Consider the following 26,676-nt stretch of genomic DNA (forward strand, 5'->3'; position numbering starts at 1 on the left):
AATTGGAAATGCTACAAATCAGGACTTTTCTTCCTCAGCCAATTAGCTGTAAACCACTAATCCCGTGTCAAAACATATTATAATAAAATGCTTTTCCTGTGTTATAGTTCATCCTCTAGGAAGTAAATTGTAATTCCAGTTTCCATTTTCTGTCTGTATTGTGTTTAAATATTTAAAAACATAAAATTATTAGGAGATTAAGTACAATTTTTCAAATAATATTGAGTCCATTATATATTTTTTTTCTGATTTCAAAACCTGAGAGTCTTAAAAAATAAAAAGACAAGCCACAAATTGGAAGAACATATTTGCAAGTAATACATCTGGTAAACTATTTCCATCCAGACTACATAAGGGATACCTATAACTCAATAAATGGAAGACAAACTATCCAACTAAAAAATAGGGAAAAGAGCTGGGTGTGGTAGCTCATGCTTGTAATCCCAGCACTTTGGGAGGCTAGGGTGGGAGAATTGCTTGGGCCCAGGAGTTTCAGATCACCCTGGATAACATAGCGAGACCTCATCTCTCTAAAAAAAACCCAAAAAAACAAAAACAAAACAAAACAAATATATATATATATATATAGGCAAAATGTGTTTTTTTTTTTTTTCTCTTTTTCTTTTTTTTTTTTTCTTTTTTTTTTTTTTTTTTATGTATAGACTTTTTTTTTTTTTTTCTGAAACAGAGTCTTACTCTGTTGCCCAGTCTGGAGTGCGGTGGCACAATCTCAGCTCACAGCAACCTGTGCCTCCTAGGTTCAAGCGATTCTCCTGCCTCAGCCTCCAGAGCAGCTGGGATTATAGGCATGTGCCACCACACCTGGCTAATTTTTGTATTTTTTAGTAGAGATGAGGTTTCACTATGTTAGCCAGGCTGATCTGAAATTCCTGAGCTCAGGTGATCCACCCACCTTGGCCTCCCAAAGTGTTGGGATTACAGGCATGGACCACCACACCCAATCTGAATAAACATTTAACAAAGAAAATACAAAATGGCTAATAATCTCATGAAGAAAAGCTTAACACCATTAATCATTAGGGAAATGCAAAATAAAACTACATGCTATTATTACATACCTACTAAAATGGCTATAATAAAAAAGACTGACAATATCAAGTTTTTGCTAAGATGTGTGTAGAAATTGGAAATCTCATACATTGCTGGTCAGGAATGCAAAAACAGTGCAACTTCTATGGAAAACAGTTTGGCAGTTCTTCAAAAAGGTAAATATAGAATCTTTAATCTAGAAATTCCACTCCTAGATATATACCCAAGAGAGTTGGAAACATGTACCCACACAAAATTTGCACATGAATGTTCATAACAGCATTATGTGTAATAGCCAGATGGAAACAATCCAGATGTTCATAAACTAATGAGTGGATACATAAAAAGTGACATATTATCTACACAGTGGAGTACTATTCAGCAATAAAAAGGAATGGCTATTGATACATGATACAACATGAATGAATCCTAAAACATTATGTTAAGTGAAAGAAGCCAGACACAGAAGACTGTCTTGTATAATTTCATTTACAAGAAACCTTAAGAAAAAGGCAAATCTTATAGTGACCAAAAAAAAAAAAAAAAATCAATTGTTGCCTGGACCTGAGAGTAGGAATGTAAGTGATTGCAAATAGGCACCAGGGACTTTTTTGGAGTGATGAAAATATTTTTAAGTGAACAGTGGTTGCTACACGACTCCATAAATTTACAAGAAATCATTGTACACTTATGTTGAACAAATTTAAAGATATGTAAATTATGCCATTCCTTACCCTGCCAACACCTAGTTGCATGAAGTGGAGGCTTGGGTACATTCAAGATTCAGCTTCACAGTAAGCCACTGCCATAGCCGAGGAAGGCATTACTGCTGGAGGTTTAATGGATGTTAATACTGCTTTACAAGAGGTGCTGAAGACTGCCCTCATCCATGATGGCCTAGCATGTGGAATTCTCGAAGCTGCCAAAGCCTTAGACAAGTGCCAAGCCCATCTTTGTGTGCTTGCATCCAACTCTGATGAGCCTGTGTATGTCAAGTTGGTGGAGGCCTTTTGTGCTAAACACCAAATCAACCGACTTAAGGTTGATGACAAGAAACTGGAGGAATAAGTAGGCCTCTGTGAAACTGACAGAGAGGGGAAGTCCTGTAAAGTGGTTAGTGGCAGTTGTGTAGAAGTTAAGGACGCTGGCAAGGAGTGTCAGGCCAAGGATGTCATCAAAGAGTACTTCAAATGCAAGAAATGAACACATAAAACTTTGGTGCATACCAACATGCACACGCACCCAGTCACACACACAAATTATGGCTCTGTAATAAAGCTGTTTCAAACAGCCTGAAAGTCACAAATTCACTTATGTATTTCTCATTAATAAGTAAAAGTAATAAGCCTTCAGGGGTTTAACCTTTTCAGCTTGTTTCATCCGCACTCTTCAAACTTTGATGAGTGACTCAGAAACATTGAATATGCATACTTTTCCAAGGAACAAGATATTTAATCTTTTCCTTGGTTTTAGAATCTAACCTACTGAATGAAAATATTTTAGAGTTATGTTATAATTTGATGACTGCTTATGTGGAAATTAACTATCACAAAGAAAATTGGGAGACATTTCCAGTCATACGCTTGTCAAAGTGAAAAAAGTTTTAATGATATAAAAACATAACTAAATAAAAACACATGGAAATGCATGCACACACACACAAAGTAAGAAATTTATGATTAAGGATGACTTTGGATTTTTAAAATATAATCTTATTCTATGTACTTTATCCAGGTAGATTGTTATTTACCTTTTCACAGTATTTTCAACTGCGGCACATTATAATTTTTTCTGGGCATTGCTTTTATTATTTGATTGTTCTGATAATCAGGAAGTCATTCTTCATGCAATTTGAATTAACTCCTCTCTCCTTACAATCTACCTTGTGATTAAAAATGGGGAAAGATTTGGCTGTGTTCTGAAAATGTGCTGTGGCTGACCCGGCAGCCATAATTTCAAAGTTTATTCTGGCTCTTCAACTCTGTACTGGGAGGCCTTGAGAAGAGTTTGAAGAAGGTTGCAGTGATTTCAATCTTTCTGTGTAAGAAAACTGGACTTTTTAAGAGGCCCCAGGTGTGGTACTCATGCCTATAATTCCAGCCTTTGGGAGGCCAAGGTGAACAGATCATTTGAGGCCAGGAGTTCAAGACCAGCCTGGCCAACATGGTGAAACCCCATCTCTACTAAAAATACAAAAATTAACTGGGCGTGGTGGCAAGTGCCTGTAGTCCCAGGTACTAGGGAGGCTGAGGCACGAGAATTGCTTGAACCTGGGAGGCAGAGGTTGCACTGAGCCAAAATAATGCCACTGCACTCCAGCCTGGGTGACAGAGCCAGACTCTGTCTCAAAAAAAAAAAAAAGAAAGAAAGAAAGAAAAAGAAAATATGACTTTTTTTATTGTATGAGGGATGGAGCCCCGGAGGCAGAACAGCTAGACAACTGAACAGCAGGGCAGGAGTTTGTCGGCCAAGTTACAGAAATGCTTACAAGACTTTGTAGAAACAGCAATTAAAATGTTATTTTATAGATATTTCTGTTTCTCTGAAGTAAATTCTCTCCATCGTCCCCAAACTTCAGCAAAGTCAGCTTTTCTGGAAAGCTTGTGTAAAAAGATGTTCATCAATCTTTCTCACTGTGGTTAAGAGGTAGATGGAGAATGCCAGAACAGGAGATGAGCCTCTTGTGTGGATCTATTCAGGCTAACGAGAGTTAGCAAATGCTAAATGGTCGTTAGTAGAAGCAGAGCCAAAAGTAATCACAGAGACTTAGGCTTCCTGATACTTCTTAGAAATTTGGGACAGAGTTAGACTGCCTGTATATATGGTTTTAAAAGAAAGCATCAAAATGTTCTGTTTGTATTAATACATACCGATTGTTTTTGGAGGTCAGTGAAAGGCTTGAATATACTTCTTCCTTAGGCTGTACTAATACTATAAACCTAACACAAGAAAAACTTTTCTTTATTTTGAGATAGGATCTTGCTCTGTTGCCCAGGCTGGTGTACAGTGGTGCAATCACAGCTCACAGCAGCCTAAACTCTAGGGCTCAAGAGATCCTCCCACCTCAGCCTACCAAGTAGCTGGGACCACAGGTGCACACCAACATGCTTAGCTAATTTTTTTGTTTTGTTGTAGAGATGGGAATCTCCCTACCTTGCCCAGGCTGATCTTGAACTACTGGGCTAAAAGGATCCTCCTGCCTTAGCCTCCTAAAATGTTGGGATTATAGGCGTGAGCCCCCGTGCAAGGCCCAAGAAGAGCTTTTGAAGAAGAGAATTGGCATATGTATGTGTGTTTAAAACTACCCTCTGGTAATATTATTCTTAATCTTACAACAATAAGATTACATTGATGAGGTCAGATTCAAGTTATTTTTTTAGGATATCTGCAGTATAATTTATAAGTTACTTTAACTTCTATTTATTCCCAGACCCGCTTTCCAAGGTTTATCACCCCCACTCTGCTAGCTAATGTTCCTGAAATTCTAGATTTCTAAATAATGTCCTCATATTGCAACTTCTTAATCTGTCATTTGGGACTTAGCTTTTTTTCCCCTGTATTAGTCTGTGTTTAATTTGGGGAAATGCAACCACTCTAGTAATTTAGTACAGGGAATTACCAATTCAGTGCACTGATTACCAAATTGCTGGGAGTAGGGGATGGGGTAGGGAAAAACTGAGTGGGAGGCAAAGGCTATTGCAGGACTATTGGGTTCAGCGGCATACCATGGCGAGTAGGGTTGATACAGAGGTCAGGTGGCTGCTGTTGTCACCTCTGCTAATGCCCCACATCCATGAAGTCCTAAAGAGACATTGGGATGTGAAGTCTGCCTACTGCAAACATTCTTTTTCTTCTTTTCTTTTCTTTGAAGACAGCGTCTTGCTCTGCCACCCAGACTGGAGTGCAATGATGGGATCTCAGCTCACTACAACCTCTGCCTCCTGGGTTCAAGCGATTCTCCTGCTTCAGCCTCCTGAGTAGCTGGGATTACAGGCACCTACCACCACAGCTGGCTAATTTTGTATTTTTAGTAGTAGAGATGGGGTTTCATTATGTTGGCCAAGCTCATCTCAAACTCCTGAGCTCAGGTGATCCACCTACCTCTCAAAGTGCTGGGATTACAGGCGTGAGCCACTGTGCCCGGCCTACTGCAAACATTCTTATCTGTCTAATCTTGTTTACCAGCTGCCTCAGCCACAAGGAAATGGCCTTTGCCTCACTTCTGCCTTCCAAATCTCAAATGAGTGCGTCTTATGACAGAACTTAAATTGCATCCAGAACTGTGGCTGCAGGACCTTTTGGGAAATGTGGTCATTTTTAGCTTCCCAGCCTTCATAATTAAGGGGGTATGCTGAAAGTGTGCAAATGTATATTGAAGGCCAAATGATAATAAGTTTCCTTCCCCTACCCCTGATGTAGTTACACTAGCAGTTTTGGCTAAAGCAATACTCAGTGTTTACATTATCATGACTGAGCAAATGTTATGCAATGTTTAGCCATGCTGTGCACTACGCCACACCTCTTTCGCGTGTAATACTTTTCCCTGCAGTTAACAATCCTCCCCTTTCATTTGCCAAATTTGCTAAGATATTCTTGCCGATTTACCAGATCTTATGATATCTCTGTCACATGCTTCTCAATAATCCTTTCAATGTATTTAAATATGAATTGGGGATGGAGGGGCAAATGTGACAGAGTTGGTGTGTAAGTCTGGCTGCTATTGTTCTGAATGTAGAGTAGAAAAAGCAGCTGAAAGTCTCAGTTTTCAGCATCCAGATTTTCACTTAATCCCTCACTTCCTGTTTTCAGTCTTTCATCCCCCCACACTATGTTTGGTTTCAGGAGTTCAGGGTTTCTCTGAGCGAAAAATTCTGGTCCTTGATGGGTGAAGTGAAGTGGGAAAGGGACCTAGACTTCCAGTTGCTTCATAAACAAACAAACTGTACAGTCTTTCAACTAGGCCCTGGTTTCAGCTTGAGCCTCACTGCTACTTCCCATAGGAACTCTGCTGTCCTAGCCTCAAGCCTCCAGATAACACATTGGCTGGCTTTACTAGTTTCTCACTCTGTGGACCCTGAGGTTACACTGCTAAATTAGTTACTTCTGCTCTATCTTCTTTTCCACTAAATTTGTTGAGATATTTCTCACCTGCTATTGTCCATTTATCTTTTTTTTTCATGTACTTTACTGCCTTTTAACTCTTCTCTTTTTTTTCTCCATTTTTGTGGGATTTGTGAAAACAGAAGAAATAGGTGTTTGATCTGGTTTGGCTGTGTCCCCACCCAAAACTCACCTTGAACTGTAACAGTCTGCACATGTCATGGGAACGAACTGGTGGGATGTAATTGAATCATGGGGGTGGTTTCCCCTGTGCTGTTCTCGTGACAGTGAGTGAGTTCTCACGAGATCTGATGGTTTTATAAGCGTCTGGCATTTCCCCTCCCGGCGCTCATTCTCTCTCTTGCCACCCTCTGAAGAGGTGCCTTCCACCATGATTGTAGGTTTCCTGAGACCTCCCCAGCCATGCAGACCTGTGAGTCAGTTAAACCTCTTTTCTTTATAAATTACTCAGTCTCAGGAAGTTCTTTATAGCAGCATGAGAACGGACTAATACAATGTTCAATTAACTGTGCTAACTAGAATTGTCTGTGCCTTTCCCACCACAACCTGTATTTTCTCCACAAGGTTTTTTTGATTTTCCTGTGGTGATTGTGACATTTTAGAAATGCTTTACTGCATTTTTATATATAAAGAAATTGAGGCTTAGAAAGATTAGCTAATGTATTCAAGATCAAATAGTTAGAAAGTAGCAGAGTCAGAACTGAAAATTTGGTCTCATTAAGTTCCAGGGAAGCATTAGGACCTGGAGAGTGACTGGTATTGTAGACACCCTGAAATATCTATTGAATGAATAAATAATTTTCACAGATTCTCATGCAGTCTTTGTGTGAACTACCCCATCATGTGCACTGGTAATATTCTGCATCTTGATCTGGCTTCCTATTTTACAGGTGTGTTCAGTTTGTGAACATTCTATTCTGGAAGGTTTTTTTTTTTTTTTTTTTTTTTTTTTAATCTCATGAGAGGGCAGGACCTGGAAGATCAGGAAGGGCCAGGACTTGGAAACGGTCATAGGGAAGATATTGAATGGACGACCCTTCAGGAAAATGCTGTGGGAAAATCTGGCCTGCAATCAGATCATGGTATCCAGGAGGAATTGTCATAGGAAAAACAGAAACAAAAAAACAAACAACAAAAAACCCCAAAAAACAGTCCAGTCCAGTATGGAAACACTGTGGAAAAATCTGGCCTGCAATGAGATTATGGTATCCAGAATGAATTGCCATAGAAAAAAATAAAAACAACAAACAAACCTCCAAACAGTCCAGTACAATAGAGCGAATGCATCTGGGAGACTGAAGACGTACCGAGTACAGTCAAGCAGGTGGAATATGGGAAAAGAATATGAAAAGCTAAAATTAAAGTGGATAAAAAGCATACTGTAGATTTTTAGTAGATATTAGGGCCTATATTCTGAAAGGGAAGATAGGAGTCAAGAACTAAAGCGTTGACAGGTTTTCAAGAATAAATTTACGATTTATTTCTTAAATTATCTCCAGTTTTCTCATATCCTTATAAAACTGTGGTGATACAACTAGCTTGGGTGCACTACAGGTTTGACATGTTTTAGTTGGCACATTATAGTTTATAAAAGAAATGACATGAGTATAAAAACAAATGTGATGCACTAAGTAAAAGAGTGCTAAGAGAAAGTACTGTGCTTATTTTTGTGTAATATTTTATTTTTAAACCATTTTAATTTTTAAAAACATAAATTACTCATGATTCTTTCACTTTTTTGAATATATAAAAATGTTTTTATGACATAAAGAGAGTTACTGTCAATGTCCAGTTTGACCGCAAACATTAGTTTACAACTTATAGCTGCATTATTGTTTAAATATTTTTTAGTAGTATGATAAATGGACAGAAAATCAAATTATACTTGCAAAACTGAATGAATTTTCACAAACTGAACACTTCTGTGTCATGAAAGCCAGACCAAGACAAAGAATATTATCAGCATTGCAGAAGCCCTCTTTGTGCACTGAAGCCTCCCACCTTCCCCAAGAAGAGTAACAGTCTTGACTTCTAAACATTGTACATCAGTTTTACCTGTTTTTATATTTTATATTAAGAAAATCATACATTATATACTGTTTTTGTGTTTGACTTCTTTTCACTCATCGTTGTTTATGACAGTTATCCATGTCATTAGGCATAGTAGATCATTTATTCTCATTTATGTATATTATTCCACATTGAGAATATTTTATACTTTATTCTACTGTTGATGGGCTATAAACATGCCAATTATTTTAAAGGAAAAAAATTATTATAAAGAATTGGTCAAATAGGTGTTGGAGGACTGAAAGGGGAAAAGGAAACACTAAGATAATACAAAGACAATTAACTGCAGGAAGCACCTGTCAGACTTGTGGACAAAGGGGAAAGTTAAGATCATTAGAACCTAGAAGTTGAGAGGAGAAGTTCTATGGAGATGGAATCAAGATCTCTGAAGAGGGGTTGTGGCTCAGGGGGTGCTGATGCCTTGGGACCTTGTAAAAGGGGTCCCCAAGGATCCCAGATGGTACAGATTCCTCTGAGGGGGATGAGGAGACTGGCTCTGAGAGTGTGGGAAAAACTGAACACCGCAACCAATTGCCAATGCCGGAGTGAAGAACCATTGTTGTAATGATGCTGACAGAAGCAGAAAGCAAAACAGGAAGGAATCTAGTTCCTTCTCCCTCGGCAAGCCTTCCAGTCTCTCTTTAGCACTTCCCTTGGTAGAACCCAACATAGATTTATCTGGCAAAGTAGAAAAACGTTTGCAGAATTCCAGCCTCGACGTTACAAAGCAGAGTACAGAATGATAGTTTTGGAGCTGAGAAATAATAACTGGAAAACCAGTTATATGTAGTTTCCAGGTATTAGCTCTCACTGATTGTCTTAGTCCCTTTGGGCTGCTATAACAGAATACCGTGGACTGTGTAATTTATAAACAATAGAAATGCATGACTCGCAGTTCTGGAGGCTGGAAAGTCTAAGATCAAGGTGCCAGCAGATTTGATGTCTGGCGAGGGCCTGTTTCTCATAGATGGTGCTTCCTTTGTGTCCTCACATGGTGGAAGGGGCAAACAAGCTCTCACAGGCATCTTTTACAAGGGCATTAATTCCATTTACTGCCCTCCTGACTTAGTGACCTCCCAAAGGCCCTACCTCGTTTTTTTTTTTTTTTTTTTTTTTGAGACGGAGTCTTGCTCTGTTGCCCAGGCTGGAGTGCAGTGGCTGGATCTCAGCTGACTGCAAGCTCCGCCTCCCGGGTTCACGCCATTCTCCTGCCTCAGTCTGCCAAGTAGCTGGGATTACAGGTGCCCACCACCTCGCCCAGCTAATTTTTTTTTTGTATTTTTAGTAGAGACGGGGTTTCACCGTGTTAGCCAGGATGGTCTCGATCTCCTGGCCTCGTGATCCGCCCGTCTCGGCCTCCCAAAGTGCTGGGATTACAGGCTTGAGCCACCGCGCCAGGCCAGGCCCTACCTCTTAATATCAACACATTGTGGATGAGGTTTCAGTATATACATTTTTGAGAGACACAAACATTCAGACATTGGCATCAATAGTGCTACTGTGAATACTCTAGTATATGTTCTTTGCTAAATATATGTTTACAGTTCTCTTGGGTTTATATACAGGAGTGGAACTGTTGAGTCACAGCCTATGTATATATGCAATTTTAGTAGAAATTGCTAAAGAGTTTTAAAAGTTATACCAATTTATACTGTCACCAGCAGTATATGAAAGTCTCAGGTGTGTGGGTGTGCAGTAACACCTCATTGTGATTTTATTTGTATTTCTTTGACAAGTAATGAACTTCAGCCCCCAAAATTAATTGGCCATCTTGATATTCTCTTCTGTAAAATGCCTATTCAGGCCATTTGTTCGTCTTTCTACTGGGGTGTCTGATTTTTTTCTTACTAATTTGTAGGAGTTCCCTATATATTCGGGATATTAGTACTTTGCCAGATACATACATTGTGAGTATCTTATCTCACTCCATGAATTGTATTTTCACTCTTAAAAGTTACTAGTTACTAGTGTCTTTTGAGAGAGAAAAATTATTAATTTTAAGATAATCCAATATTTGAAAAATTTCCTTCATAGTTTTCCTTTACATTCATAACTTGACTGACTGCCTGGTAGAGAGACCTAGCTTTCCCCTCATCTCAGCTTTTGACATGCCTTCCTCGCTAAGCTTAATCATTTCTAGCTTTGATTTAGAGTACGAAATGTGTGATCTTCCTTTCCTTGAACACTTAGAGGCCACTGTAGGTTTTTTAATTGGCCAATTTCAATATTGTTGTGTCTCAGGGAACAGGGAGGCCAGGGGGGGAGAGAGAGAGAGAGACCGCTGGTTGGTGGAGTAGTGGGGACACACACAACATTTACCAATTAAATTTGCTGTCTTATATGGGCATGGTGCAGGGTGTCCCCAGTTACAATAGTAACGTAAAAGATCACTGATCACAGATCGCCATAATAGATATATTAGTAATGAAAAAGCTTGAAATATTGTGAGAGTTTCCAAATGTGACTCAGAGACATGAAGTGAGCACATGCTTTTGGGAAAATGGCACTGATAGACTTGCTATCTGCAGGGTTGCCAGAAGCCTGCAATCTGTAAAAATCACAATATTTGTGAACTGCAAATAAAATGAAGTGTAACAAAACAAAGTAGGCCTGTAGATAATGGCAGTACTTTCCCAAAACTGATGAAACACATCAAAGATAGATATTGCTAAATTGCCTTTCAAAAATTTTGCAACAATGTATTGTTTCATTAATTGTGTATGAACTCATGACATCATTGGGTTTTATCAAATTAAAAAAAGGAATGCTAATCTGATAAGTATGCAATTTTGTCATTTTTATTTCCATTTTTAAAATAAAAAAAAATTTTTTAATGTTTGCCACTTATTTTAATTTCTGTGAATGGTCTGTTTGTGTCCTGTTGCCAACGGTTTAGTTTAGTTAGTTTATCGTCATGCGGAGGGTTTACAATTTTATAAGGTTAGATTTATAAGTTTACGTTTATGGCTTTTGTGGTTTTGGATTATGCTTATGAAGGCATTTTCCCTTTTAAGATTAAAAAATATTTCCTCTTTTTTGTGGACATTTTATTTTTTTTAATGTAAATATTTGATGTTAAACCTAAATTTATTTTGGGGTACGGAGTGAAGCCACTCTTTGGGGAATTGTATAAAGTTGCAAAAGTGCCCTTCACTGCTTTTAAGCAACTCTTTTTCCCTCACCTCCACCCCTGCTCTTCTCTAGGGTATTTTCAAAGTGTAAAGAGCACGTAAATTGGAAGGTGCCCCTAACTCCAGAGTAAAAACAAGATTGTGGTTGCAATGTTGGTCCATTGAGGGGATAATATTCTGTATTTGCTCTTTTGATAGCAACTGTCATAGGTCAAGCTCCTTATGAACTCTATGATTAGAATAAAACAACTTTGGATGCAGGCACAGAGAGTCTTCAGAATTCCTAGTCTGTAGACAAGTTTTCTTGCTCAGCAGCATTGCCAAAGAAAATAGCAGGGAGATGGACAGCTGGGAAATGCAACCAAGTTGTGCATTGGGTCAGGCACAGAAAACCTTCTTTTGGCCTTTTTATTATTTATTCAAGAATAAAATCGTTGTTCAAATAGATTATACTAAAAGGAACCATATTTCAGATTGACCTGTAGACAGGTTTGTATGAACATGTCATAGGGCTAACCACATGAAAGAAATCTTCCTATGAGCTTTCTTATTTCAATATTCATATAAAGAATCAGGCAGGTACATCTAATTTCATAAAATGCTTTTTAAGAAATATTTTCATGAGCATCTGTACCCATAGGATTAAGTAAATACCTAGCTTATCTAAGTGGAAGGTAAGTGAGATGCTATGATAAACAACTAGCTTGTTTCTTATTCAGAATGCTCTTATTTTTTTTCCTGCAGGTGTCCTCTTCTGTGAAGGCTTACTAAAATATACCATTATTGCAGTTTTTATTGTGTGCCCCTTTTGTCCTTCATCTATTATGTAGTTCATAAGAGAATATAACTGAGTCTCAGGTGTCTACATTTTTATAAGATCATGTAACAGACAGGTGTCTTTAGGGACAACCAGCATAATCTCTTCTTTGATTTAGTAATTTCTCTATAGCATCCTTGAATGAGTCTTCAAAACTCTTTTCAGTAACAGTAAAATCACCACCTTAGAAAGTAGCCAATGGTAGTGCTAGACAGTTTTTTTTTTGGGATGGAGTCTCACTCTGTCGCCCAGGCTGGAGTATAGTGGCATGATCTTGGCTCACTGCAACCTCCCCCTCCCAGGTTCAAACGATTCTCATGCCTCAGCCTCCCCAATAGCTGGGACTACAGGTATGCGCCACCATGCCTGGCTAAGTTTTGTATTTTTAGTAGAGATGGGATTTCACCATATTGGTCAGGCTGATCTCAAACTCCTGACCTCAGATGATCCACACACCTCGGCCTCCCGTAATGCTGGGATTACAGGCATAAGCCACGTGCTTGGCCTAGACAGTTTTTATTATAGCACATTTATTTCTTGTTTTGGCATAAATGGACTCAAATTCAGAAAAGAATAAGCTTGGTGGTGAAAGGACATGGGATCACATCATTTAAGGAATGTTTGCAAGAGCCTGAGCATGATTCTTTTGCTAAATACTCAGGAGAAACAGACAGCTTTTTGAGAATATAAAGTGACTAACCTATGTGAAGTAGATTAAGCCAGTGTGTTTGATCCCAAACATGATTTTGACTTACTAAATGAGTTGCTAACAGAGCTGGTTAAGGATAGAATGGCTGCTTTAGTAAGATCCTGACTATAGCAGGAATAAGCAGCAGACCACTTGGTGGAATTACACTGTAGATGATACTCACACATTGATCCAGTTCCAACAATAGATTATGACACTCTATAATATTTGCTTCCTTCTAACTTCCATCTGTTTCTGGCCCCTGAGACTCCTCCTTGCCTGCTGGCCCTAGCTTGGATGCTAAATTAGTTTTCTCGGGATGCTGAAACAAAGTACCACAAAGTGGTTGCTTAAATATGTAAATTTATTGCATCCGGTTCTGAAGGCAGTAAGTCTAAAGTTAAGGTGTTGGCAGGGTTGGTTCCTTCTGAGGGCTGTCAGTGAAGGAACTGTCCAGGACTTTTCTTGGCTTGTAGATGGCTATCTTGATGATCAATGGCTTTCTGTTTGCAAATTTCTACCTTGTATAAGGATATCAGTTATATCGGATTATGGACCACCCCAATGAACTCATTTTGACTTATTACCTCTGGAAAGACTTTATCTCCAAGGCTGGGTATGGTGGGTCACTCCTGTAATCCCAGCACTTTGGGAGGCCAAAGCAGGTGGATCAGCTGAGGTCAGGAGTTCGAGACCAGCCTTATTAATATGGTGAAACCCCGTCTCTACTAAAAATAAAAAAATAAGCCAGGTGTGGTGGTGGTATATGCCTATAATCCCAGCTACTTGGGAGGCTGAGACAGGAGAATCGCTTGCACCCAGGGGGTGAGGAGGTTGCAGTGAGCCAAGATAGCACCATTGCATGCACTCCAGCCTGGGTAACAAGAGTGAAATTCCATCCCCCACCCCCCAAAAAAAAGAAAAAAAAAAAAGACCTTATCACCAAATAAGGTCACATTTTGAAGTACTAGGGGTTAAGACTTTATATGAATTGGGGGGGGGGGACACAATTCAACCCACAAAAGATATATATGGGAAAATTTGACCTGTAGGATAAAGAGACTGGTAGAGCTTATGAATTCTAGGAATTAGCCAGGCCAGTCAATATTTTGCCAAATTTCTATTGTCTTAGAATTAGCAGCTTATCATAAACACTTTACTATGCCCATGGGTTCTGTGGATCAGGAATTTGGAGAAGGCCTAGTTCAACTGGCTCATCTCTGCTCATAGTCTGGGGTCTCAGTTGAGAAGATCTGCAGGCTGGGGGTGACTCAAGGGGTGGGTGCTGGAGTCATCTGGAAGTATCTTCATTCACTTATGTGGTGGTTAATGTTATTTGTCAGCTGGGACATTAGTAGAAGTGTCAATTGAAATACTTACATATGGCCTCTTATCGTTGCCTGGGCTTCCTCAAAGTATGGCAACCTCAGGGGAGCCAGGGCTCCAAAAGTGATTATCTCAGTATTTAAAATGGAAGCTGCATTGTCTTTTCTGACCTTACTGGGAAGTCATGAAATGCCACTTGTGCTGCCTTCTGTTGGTTAAAGGTGAGTCGCAAACCCACCCAGATTTTGAGGAGGGGATATAGGTCTTATATCTCTCTTGATAAGAGAATTTCTGACCATTAAAAAAAACAAAACAAAACAAAACACTATCTCTTTAGAAGGGATTTAGGCTGGGTGCAGTGGTTCATACCTGTAATCCTAGCACTCGGGAGGCCGAGGTGAGAGGATCACTTGAGCCAAGGAGTTCAAGACCAGCCTGGGCAATGTAGCAAGACCCTGTCTCTACAAAAAAATAAAAGAAAAACAAAAAACCAGCCAGGTGTGGTGGTGCGTGCCTGTGGTCCCAGCTACTTGGGAGGCTGAGGTAGGAGGATCACTTGAACCTGGGAAGTCGAGGCTACAGTGACCCGTGATTCCACTACTGCACTCTAGCCTGGGTGACAGAGTGAGACACTATCTCAAAAAGAGACGTACATATTTTGAAAAACAAAATGAAGAAGATTTAAATTATAAAATGTATTGTAAAGGACCTTCTAAAAGATAGACAAGTTTTCCTTGTCCTGCTTTTGGGAAGCAATAGAAAATAGACTGTACATAGAAAAAATAAGGCTTGTAGAGCTTAGTCGGGCTTACTGGACACGCACGGCCACTTCATATACTGGTCATGTGTGTCTTTCCACAACATAGAATAACTTTTGCTTTTAAAGTTAATCTCATACTCTGCAGGATCTGCTGAGGCTTTTAGAAACTACAAAAGCAAAAACTAAAAAAAAAAAAGTTATAATTCTGTTAAGTTTTAAACAGAAAAGTATAAAATAAAGAGGAATAAGTGTAACACATTTGTGTGTGTGTGTGTGTGTGTGTGTGGGAAGGTTCTCATGACTTGTCCAGATAATTGTACTACCTAACTTATTTATTTCATACAAGCCCTGAGCAGACTAGGGATTTTAACTGGCCTTGATATAGTCAACAGATGGCTTTCACTTTCTATGTAATTTCAGCTCTGTTGACTTTATAGCTCTTTTTATATATCTGCTTCAAAACACATTATAACTTGTACAGCAATTTTATCAGACAAGCTGGACTGTGTAGTGAGAAAATTATTCTCTATTCTTTCCCTTTAAACCTGCTTTTGGATTGACTCTTCCTTTCCTGGATGAAATATTTGGCAGGTATAATAGCATTCTGGTTCCTTCAATCACAAGGAGGCCTTGTTTTAGCCAATAAAAATCCCAATCAAGGATAATATCATAATTTAGGATTCTTATCTAATTTAGGGTTCTCTTGTGTTCCAGCTTAGGCCTGACCGGGGAAAACATGCTCTGCTTTTTCATGATATTCGGATTCTGCTTGGTAGGGCTAGACTATGAAGAGTCTGTTTTGTCAGACTAGAGAACTTGGGCCCCATCTCTCTCTCACCAATGCACTGGAGAATAAAGAAACCCAGCTGAGGAGGAGTGAATGAGCAAATTTTGCCTTTCTTCTTCCCAAATCACTGAGGCCAAATTTGGTTGGTGCTTGGAGGAAAAAAAAAAAAAATCAACATAAAATTGGATCAAGATTGAAGTTTTAAAAATCAGATTAGACTAGGCTAGAAATTAATAACTGAAAGTAACCCCCAGCCTATGTAATCTGCTCAAGATATTAAAAAATAGGAAAGAGAGATTGTATAGAGCATGGTTAAAAGGAGAAAAATATGGTTTCATGTTGGTATTCTACTAAGTTTAGATCACTTGAGAAATTTGGTTAAAAGAGGTACCCATTATTTAGCAGGGACAGGGTGTAGGGGAGTGGTATGTGGGAGACTGTGGAACACACCAGGTTAATGCCAGGAAGATGCTTATTTGTATAATTTTGCTTGGAACTTGAAATTCAAATTTGCATTGTAAATTATAATATATAGCAATATGCTTTTTTGAGTTAGGCATTATGGATTTTTAACAAAAATCCAGAGAAGTTACATGACGCTGGGTCCATCTTAGATGATCTTCCCCACTGCTCACTAAGCTCCACCACACTGGACTTGCTCAATTTCTTAATGCGCCAAGCTCTTTGTTGTTCTAGGAACACTGCTATGTTCTGCTTAGAATAACTTCCCCCAAATCTTCTCCTAGCTAACTCCTGTACATCTCTTAGGCCTTAAATTACATATCCTATTTTAGAGAAGTTGTCTCTGATCCCTCAGCGTGAATTGGGTGCTTCCTCGTTATAATCATAGATGATTCTCTTTTCTTTTTTTATCACTGTAATCTGTAATTATATGTGTGTGTGTGTATGTGTGTTTGTTTTTCTCATGTCTTATTCTTTCACTGAACGGTAAGCCTCACAAAGGTAGGACTACGTCTGTCCTCTTAATCACTCTATAAGCAGTATCTACCACAATGCCTGAAAGATAGAGGTTACTTGATGAATCTTTTTTGAATCAATGAGTAAATCAAAGCGTTTGCTAGATTGTACTAAAACATTCGTAGTATTTCTGAAGACATTTTTTTTTTCTTTTTGTCTGGCATTGCCAGGCTACTCATACTGAGAGAGAGAATGAATAATTTACAGAATGAATATCTAGGCAACTTCAATTTAGGTGGTGTGCAGCAGAAATGAAGGGATAGAAGCGAGGCTTGAGACAAAGGATATCAGAAAATTCTCCAAGTAGTCCCAGTGAGTATGAACTGGATCCTAATTGTGGGACAGGCTTCATTTCTTATGCTCCTTGATTTTTCATCTCTGAACTGCTTTAAGGACACAGATGAAATGAGCCATTCTCACTTAGAAAGAGCGATGACTTTGTGGGAATGGGGATTTTTCCATTTTGTTTGAAACGAATTATGTGCAGTGGAATACATGTAGGACTGAATTATGGGACCCTTAAATTTATTCTTCACAGGATTTTGAATCAAACAAATACTGACTGAGAATGTTTTGTAAATAATAATATAGTAATGTACTATGAAATAAGAAGTGGTCTGTGGAAGGAAAGAGAAAGGGCCAAATTTTAAAATCAAAGGTCACCTATTATTTCAGGACAGAGCATGTCTTTATCATTGTCACAAAAAACTATAGTAGAAATAGAAATACGCATCATTGTTATTTAGGATTGCACCTGAACAATGCTAATTTACACAAGGCAGTTATTTTATAAACTTTTGAGGAATGGGGCCTAGGTAGAAATGAAGGTTAGAATAAAGGTAGGTATAAAAGCTTGTAGGGAGGAAGATTTGTTTCTTTCTACCCACAAGTTGGGCCAATTCCCGGATGTCACATCACAAGCCAGATTCCAGAGGAAATGGCTGTTGACCTTTATTTCTTGTTCACTGCCATTGGACAAAAACATGAGTTTAACTTTCAAGTTGCTTTTGGCAGAGGCCTTGGGGTTACTGCTCTACCCCCAGCTCTTTTTTATGTGACACACAGAGCCTTGGCCATCCTTAACAGACGTGTCCTGAGTGCTGTTTCTTGGAATAGCAAGTAATATGGCCAATACCTAATTTTGATGTATGGATTATCTCATTTAATCCTCATTATTATTTATAATGCAGGTATTAGAATTATCTCCTTTTTATGGATAATGACACTGAGGCTTAGAGAAGCTAAGTCACTTGCCGAAGATTATACAGCCATTAAGTAGCAGTGACCAGATCTGAACCCATGCAATAGGATTCTAAACTCTGTACTCCCTCTCTTAATGACTGCCTATCGGGAATTCACTCTCCATGATGGTTGCAGTGCAAACTTGATGGAATGGAAGGCAAATGTTAATTGCTATATGACTTGCCTTACACTTATTTATGTCAGAGTGGAACTGCCAAAGGTCAGGATTGTTTGGAGGTCCATAAAAATTTCATATTGCTTGTCTTCCCTGTGCAAAGTGCTCATTGAATATCCTACCCCCAACCCCCAACCCCTCCTTCTCCATCTCTCATGGGGTAAAGAGGACATACAAACTCTTTCGCAAAAATAGACATTATGGTGAAAATCAACTAGATAAATGAACATCTCCCCCTTATCTTTATAAAGTATGAACATTGAAAGAAAATCAGAGTTTTTTAAAAAGGCAAATTATGCCACTACAATTTGAATAAAGAACTCTTTTGTTTGACAACATAAAGCTTTTGCAGAAGTACTATTTTAATATGTAAAAGATTAAGGACAAATTAAAAGCTAAAACATTCCCCATCAATACTTGAAGTCTAGCAAAAATCATAGGATACAGGTTAAATTTAAGCAATTTTCACAGCAAGGATGGTGTTCAAAGTCATCGCCCAGTAGGAGGGTGGCCCCTATTCCCAAGTTTTGATCCTTGACCATGATTCCTGGTCTGCAGACACCCAAAGCTGCTTCATCTCACTTTATATCTCTCAGAATGCCCTAGAATGTCTCTCCTTGCTTCTCCAGGAATCCCTATTACCAGTCCCTCCTACTCTCCAGCTCTCTCTGACTCTTGATTTTGGATTATATTTAAGATTGCTATTATTGTACTATGTAGGCCCTTACTTAAAATTTTAGACTCTCAAATGTTGCAGTCATACACTTCCTTTTTCCAAATTAGAAACTAAGAAAAATAATAGCAGCTCTCTTCTGTTTCCATCCTTCCCCTCTTTACAAAAAAGAAACTTAAAACTCTCAAAATAAAAATATTCCTTTCCATAAATTGGTTCTTCTTCCTGTTGGAACTGCACTTGATCAATATCTCATGACATACTTAATTCTGCGTCTTTCAGCAGTAAATTTTGGGTAATAATTTTCAGGGACAAGGCAACTCTGCAATATTACCTTATCCATTAACCAATGAATCAGGTAGGAAATTTTGTTTTTCTTCTTTTTCCCTGATAAGTTATTTAAAATACATCTTTTGTAATATTTGGATATAATTTAAGATAGCACATAAAACTTGCAAGGAATTTCCATTTCACCGTGGACAACTTACCCTCAAAGTCATTGTCTCCCTCTAGTTTTACTTTCTATTTAAGTTTCATTTTTTATGGTAGCTAGACATCCATTGTGTGGACTTAATCACTGTACAAAGTGCATAGTGCCCACAATATTTTTAGGGGCCCACAAAAATATATGAATTTTATTTCTAATTCAATAATTAAAGTGTATACCAAAGCAGTCACAAAATACAATTGTGTATGTGCATGTGTGTGTGTGTGCATGTGTGTGTGTGTGTGTATGTGTATTCTTTTCAATGAAGGAAGGGGCTCTGAAGGCAAAAGTGCTTAGAACTCATGAAAGTCATAACACTACGAAAGTGGCTAGCTTTTTTTTTTTTTTTTTTTTTTGAAAACTGCCAGCCATATTCCATATTCTTCAGAGTTTTTATATTGTTTGTGGTTTTGATGATCATGTGAACCATCTAATTGCATAATTTGTGACCAATAAATTATGCAATTTATTGGTCACAAATTAACACTAAAGTGGAGTATAAAATTCTGAGAATATGAGTCTTGAACAATAAATAAGCCTTCAGGTATTGATATGTTATCTTAATTTGGCTTTAGTCATTCCTTATAAGTTTTATTTATTTATTTACTTTTTAATATAAACTTAAAATAAAATCCTATCCCCCTCCCCCACCAACTGAACAAACCCCCATTGTGCCCAAGAGAACTCCAGGAAAACCTTAAAACTGAGTTCCCAGCCATGATGGAATGGAAAGTCAGACATATTTCATTAAACCCTCCCTTTTATGGTTTAGGCAGAACAACTGATCAGCATTAGTGGCAAAATAGAGATCATCAGACTGACAGAACAAACTTTGTGGCAATAAGATACCATATTACACCATGATACAAACAGGACCTAAGGCCATGCCAGGCAAGGATTAGTTCACGCACCCCCTACACTTAAATAATAAAGTAGGTTTTTCTTTTTCTCTGGCAGCTAAACAAGCACTGGCTTCGAGATAAGCAATATTAAAACAATTTGCACCTCTACCAGATTCTGACCCCCACTCCCGGTTCCACCCACTCCCTGTTCCACCAGCCATAGCTATAGCTTTGATTGGATAAGAGACTGATTTCTATAACTTTCTCCTGATCAGAAGATCATGGACCATGGATTGGTTCTGGGCAGTTTATAGAGATTGTGCACTTGTACACCTTCCTGCCCTGAAAGGACCTTTTGATTTATAGAGCCTAATTGTAAATACATTTAAATGTTAAGTCTCCACCCCAAAGTGAACATGGGTCATGTTACATGCGTGTTTGTTCAATATGCATGTGACATTCAATATGTATCAGGACCACCCTCATGAATATTTATAGCTCCCCCTGTGCCTGTAGAATATGTATGTTTATCCAACCTGTTCAGCATAACACTTGCACTCGAAGCAATCCTCCTGTGAAGTGCCTGTCTCTGGTCTTTGCGGGAGGCATGCTGCCCAGTCTACAAGATGGTCACTTTGCAGGCTGTAACCCTGTAGAAGAAATAAAATCTCTACTTTTCTAAATCTACATTTATAAATCCTATTTTTTTTAAGTTAACATAAAACAAGGTTTTTAAATGTAACATTATTGGCTTTGTTTACCTTTATTATTTTCCAAAACTATGGCACCATCTACTGGAAGTTTAAAGAACAGTGCTGCATGCTTAGATTAATGGAAACAGTTCAATCCTACATCCCATGTATTTACAAAATGAAGACAGTTTATGTTACTGCCTCCTCCTCTTGCCAATTCAATGCCTTTTAAAACATCTACTCTGTCCCTTAAAAGTCCGTTTTTACCTCTCCAGCAATGCCATCTACTTCTGTAGTTTCTATTGAACCATAATGTTCAAACTCCAACTCTGATATTTTTTCCTGATGTTTTCCTGGCTTTGTCTTTTCAACTGCTGACTGAACTGGATACCTTTTCAACTCCAGCTGAAAGGTATCAGCTAGATTAAGGATGGCTGCTGTTAAGCTGTCTCTGGCAGCACCTCATCCTCATCAGAAGTCTGTCTTTGTCTCATCTCGCATAGGACAACTCCCTGTTGTACTTTGCCTTTATTTCCAGAAACTGCCTTCTGTGTCCATACCTTCTGCTTTTATAGTTCAGCTCATCTACCCAACTCACATCTTTGTCATCTATGCCTTTCTCTATGGAAATTTTCTGGTGCTAACCTATTTCTGGCTATGGAATGTCTTGACTTTTACTTCTTCCCCTTGCTGGATCATTCCTGACAACAACTCTCGGATGCTGCATTCTCTGAAGGACTTAGATGCTTAGAGCCCTTATATGACAAGCCCTTTGGCTACCAGTAGTTATACTGGCTGCTTATCAGAGTGTCTGGGAACCCTTCTTAAAACTCCAGTTACTCAGATCTCACAGCAATTTGATTTAGTAGCTCTGCTGGAGACCCTGGGAATTTTAATAAATGCCTCAGAAGATTTCTGGTGCAACTGTTTCATTTGGGAACCAACAGCCCACAGGATAAATTATGCTTCACAGAATACAAAACTCTGCATAAAGTGGCCCAAGTCTGTCCTTGCGGTTTCATATTTTGCCATCTGACCTGCCATTTCTTCTGCAGGCACTTTCCTTACTCCTTGTTCTTTCTCTTTTTGCTCCTTCCCAGTTGGAAAATTTCTTCTCATCTTTTTTTTTATGTTTATTTTTTGAGATACAGTTTTGCTCTTGTCGCCCAGGCTGGAGTGTGGCATCATGATCTCAACTCACTGCAAACTCCGCCTCCCAGATTCAAGTAATTCTCATGCCTCAGCCTCCTGAGTAGCTGGGACTACAGGCACCTGCCACCATGCCTGGCTAATTTTGTATTTTTGGTAGAAACAGGGTTTCACCATGTTGGCCAGACTGGTCTCGAACTCCTGACCTCAGGTGATCTGCCCACTTCGGCCTCCCAAAGCACTGGGATTACAGGTATGAGCCATCGTGCCCGGCTTTCTTCTCATCTTTTAAATCACAGGTCAAATATCATCTTCTCTTCAGGGATTCCTTGTACTCTTCTTTTGCTTCCCTTTTCGTTAAGCAAAATTAATATTTCTTTTATCTGTGCCACTACACCTCAATTGTAGCTCATATACATAGTCAGATTCACAGTTTGAATCCAGATGTTTATGTCCTAAAAAACCTAGATAGTAAGTGATCATTAAAACATGGTCCGTGGATCTCCTGCTTCAGAATCATCTAGGGTATGTGATCAATGATAGATTTTCACTGCAGATCTACTGAATTAGACTCTCTGGGGATGAAGTATGCAATTGGTAAAACAAATAGTGCAGGTAAGTCTTCTGTTCATTAAAATTTGAGAACCATGGTTCTATCAACTGTAGAAATTCAGGACATCAGTTGAAGTGACAATTCTTCCATGAACTGCATTAATCAACAGGACATATGTCAGGAGGTCAGAGCCCTCACATCTTTATCAGCAGCAAGGCCAAGGGGTTGGCTTCAGTTATCAGTGTTGAAGTTAGTGTTAGTGGTACCACTGCTTACTTTTTTTTTTTAAACTATCAGTTTTCCTTTTAAACAGTCCTCCTAATTAAAAACAATGCTAGGTAAAAGAAAATATACTTGAGAGCAGCATCTTATTTATGTGTTAAACCATGGTTCTTCTCCTAAAACTTTAACATTCCCTGGCCTTAGAATATATTATAATCCTAAATTTAAGAGGATGATCTATATTGTTATACTGTCATCTTCATTTCCCTCTTATGTACTTGTTGAGATTAGGACCCTTATCTAATTGTTCCTCAGTCTTTTTAACCTGAAGTCTCCAGGTATTTTTAAAAAATAATTTTAACTTTTATTTTAGATTCAGAGGGTATATGTGCAAATTTGTTACATGGTCATATTGTGTGATGCTACGGTTTGGTATATGATTCAATTTGTTACTCAAGAAGAGAGCATAGTACCCAATAGTTTATTTTTCAACCCTTGCCCCCTGCCCTTCCTCCCCACCTCTAGTAGTCCCCAGTGTCTGTTGTTCCCATCTTTATGTCCATGAGTACCCAATGTTCAGCTCCCACTTGTAAGTTAGAACATGCAGTATTTGATTTCTGTTTCTGCATTAATTTGCTTAGGATAATGGCCTCCATTTGCATCCATATTGCTGCAAAGGACATGCTTTCATTCTTTTTAAGGCTGCATAACTTTCCATGGTGTATATGTACCACATTTTCCTCATCTAATCAACTGCTGATGGACATCTAGTTTGATTTCATGTCTTTGCTATTGTGAATAGTGCTGCAATGACATATGAGTGCATAGTGTCTTTTTGGTAGAATGATTTATTTTCTTTGGGGCATATAGCTAGTAATGGGTATTCTGGGTTGAGTGGTTGTTCAGCTCTTAGTTCTTTGAAAAATCTTTAAACTGCTTTCCACAGTGACTGAACTAATTTACATTCCCACCAATAGTGAATAAGCATTCCCTTTACTCCACAGCCTCACTAGTGTCTGCTGTTTTTTGACTTTTTAATAATAAGCATTTTGACTGGTGTGAGATGGTATATCTCATTATGGTTTTGGTTTGCATTTCTCTGATGATCAGTGATGTTGAATATTTTTCTCATATGTTAGTTGGCAGCTTGGATGTCTTCGGTTGAGAAGTATCTGTGCATGTCCTTTGTCCACTTTTTAATAGGACTGTTTGTTTTTTGCTTGTTGAATTGTTTAAGATGCTTACAGATTCTGGATACTAGACCTTTGTCAGATGCATAGTTTGTGAATATTTTGTCCCATTCTGTAGGTTGTCTATTTACTCTGTTGATAGGTTTAATTTAATTTAATTTATTTATTTATGCTGTGCAGAAGCTCTTTGGTTTAATTAGGCTCTACTTGTCAATTTTTGTTTTTGTCACAATTGCTTTTGAGGACTTAGCCAAAAAATCTTTCTCAATGCCAATGTCCAGAATAGTTTTTGCTAAGTTTTCTCCTAGGATTCTTACAGTTTGAGGTCTTACATTTAAATCTTTAATAGATTTTCAGTTAATTTTCATATAGGATGAAAGATATACAGTTTCATTGTTCTGCATATGGCTCTCCAGTTATCCCAGCATCCAGGTGTTTTTCAAAATAATAATCTTGGGAGACTCAAACAGGTAAATGGGATTATATATATTCTTATAGTTCTTTGGTAAACAACAATGTAATCACTGTGCAGTCTCTTTCCTGGACCAGTGGTCCAGGAAAAGAGAATTCATTTTTAAATGGACTCTTAAAACAATGCAAACAATATAACTTTGTCAATTAAACATAGACACATATTTGAAGAAGATGAAAAACAATAAAACTAGCAAAAACCAATTTGAGAATTCAATTAAAGTCTCTAATAGGGATTAAATACCGACTGTGCACCAAGAGAAACACAAAGAACCAGCATGGTCCCTGCTCTAGAGGAATTTATGAACTCTATAGAGAAAAAACATATTCATATATAAACCACCAAACAAAGAGAGCAGAAAATTTTTTTCATGATGCCTACTTTTAAGCCAAACATTATAAAATTGGAGTAAATACTAATAGTTAACTTTCCTTCTTTTATCCATCCTCATTTCATTTCCACTACATCAGGTCAGGTTCCTCAGGTTCCTTGCTTCCTCAGTGATACTCATTACCTCTCAGTTGGACTAGTCTTCTAGTTCGCATTTTATCTTCCAATTCGTTCTCTACACTATTGCCAGATTGCTTTTTCTAAAACTTTGTTTTTTATCATAGAATTCTCTGCTGAAAGCACTGCGTCAGTTTTAGCTTATCACTTATTATAATGTCAAATTTTATTGCCTATCTTGGCATTTAAGATTCTCTACAGTCTCATGACAATGTACTTTTCTAGTGTGTTTCCAGCTCCTCTCTTGTGTGAATCAGATGCTCTAGATACATACCATATGCTCTAGATACATACCATATGCTCACAGCTTCCTCCTCATCCTTCAAGACCCAACAATCCAAAGTCAGCACCATTCTGTCTCCCAACATCATATTATTTTATACTTTTCTGCCTGAGCAGCTTAATTTCCTTTTGTCTGGAAAGCTCTACCCTGCCATCTCCTCATAGCTAACTTCTATTCACCTTTCATTAAGCAGTTCAGGTGTCATCTTCTGACAAATCTTCCCTCCAGCATCTATGCATGGGCGATGTGCTCTTACTGTGTGCCTTCATAACACTGTGCTGCTGAACCTACCACCTAGCATGGAAACTATCTTTTATGGGGTCATCCTCCCCTACTAAATAACAGGAAATAACTTGCAAATAGAGACTTTATTTTATTCATTTTGATATCTTAGTATACAATAGTACTCAATGAGTATGTCTTTTAAAAAATTTTTATTTGTCTAAATATAAGGGGTACAAGTGCAATTTTGTTACATGAATATATTACATAGTGGTAAAGTCTCAACTTTTAATCTACCACCAGAGTAATGTACATTGTACCCATTACGCAAATTATCAAATGATCGTGTCTTTAGCTGATCCGAAGTAAGAGCTTCTCCATGAAGTTCATCCCAAGCCTGAACTTCCTTCACCAAGCTCCAATAACATTAACCTTATGCCTTTTTACCTAATATCCTTTTGATAATTTCTGTGTATTGACTCTTTTTATTGGAAGTGACTGAAAATCCAACTCAAACCAGCTTAAGCAAAAAATAAAATTTATTGGATAATCAATTTGGAAGTCTAAATTATAGAGAGGTCTTCAGGAATAACTGGTTTCAGGAACTCATCCAATGTCAGCAGGACCTGGCTCTTCTCTTTGACTTGGCCTGCCTTCCTCTGGCAGCCCCTAAATGTACCGGCTCCATCCTTTCCCATTCAAGTCCTGTGGAAAGCACATGCCTTCCTCCCCTCTGCCCTATTCCCCCTGCAAAAACTTGAGAATCAGTTCTGATTGGGCCATGTACTTGTCTGGCTCAATAAGGCAGAGATACGAAACATCACTCTTGTTGCTGGTGAAAGATAATGTAGAGGATAATCTTAGAGTTTAAGTGAGTTTAATAATAACTTGAGAATATTGTAGATTAGCCACTGGTTATGACAGTGTTAGACTAGCTCCAGTCTTTCCTGCAGCCTTTCCTTCCCCCACTAAGGGTTTACTTAGCCTGCCCCTGGCCAAGCAAAGCAGAACTCTACGTTCCCACAGACCTAGCTCTTGAGAAAATACATGGAGTTGCATACGTATTTTCCAATGCTGGGCATAGGAATATGCCCAGTATTTTCTTCCCTACTGTAAGAACTAGATACCTCTGTATACCTCCTCTTGAACTGAGTGAGAAAAGAGGAGTGATTACGATGTTTGAACGTCCTTAAAATGTAAGGGGAATATCAAGCTTAAGGAAGGAGTTATTCCCTTCTA

At 38.4% G+C, this 26,676-nt stretch overlaps 1 pseudogene; it reads left to right on the forward strand.

The window, feature by feature from the left end:
* The first annotated feature begins 1,195 nt into the window (after positions 1-1,195).
* LOC126954404 (40S ribosomal protein S12-like) lies at positions 1,196-2,253 on the forward strand (annotated as a pseudogene).
* The last annotated feature ends 24,423 nt before the right edge of the window (positions 2,254-26,676 follow it).

The sequence above is a fragment of the Macaca thibetana genome, chromosome 5, assembly GCF_024542745.1.
Source record: "Macaca thibetana thibetana isolate TM-01 chromosome 5, ASM2454274v1, whole genome shotgun sequence".
Taxonomy (NCBI): Eukaryota; Metazoa; Chordata; class Mammalia; order Primates; family Cercopithecidae; genus Macaca; species Macaca thibetana.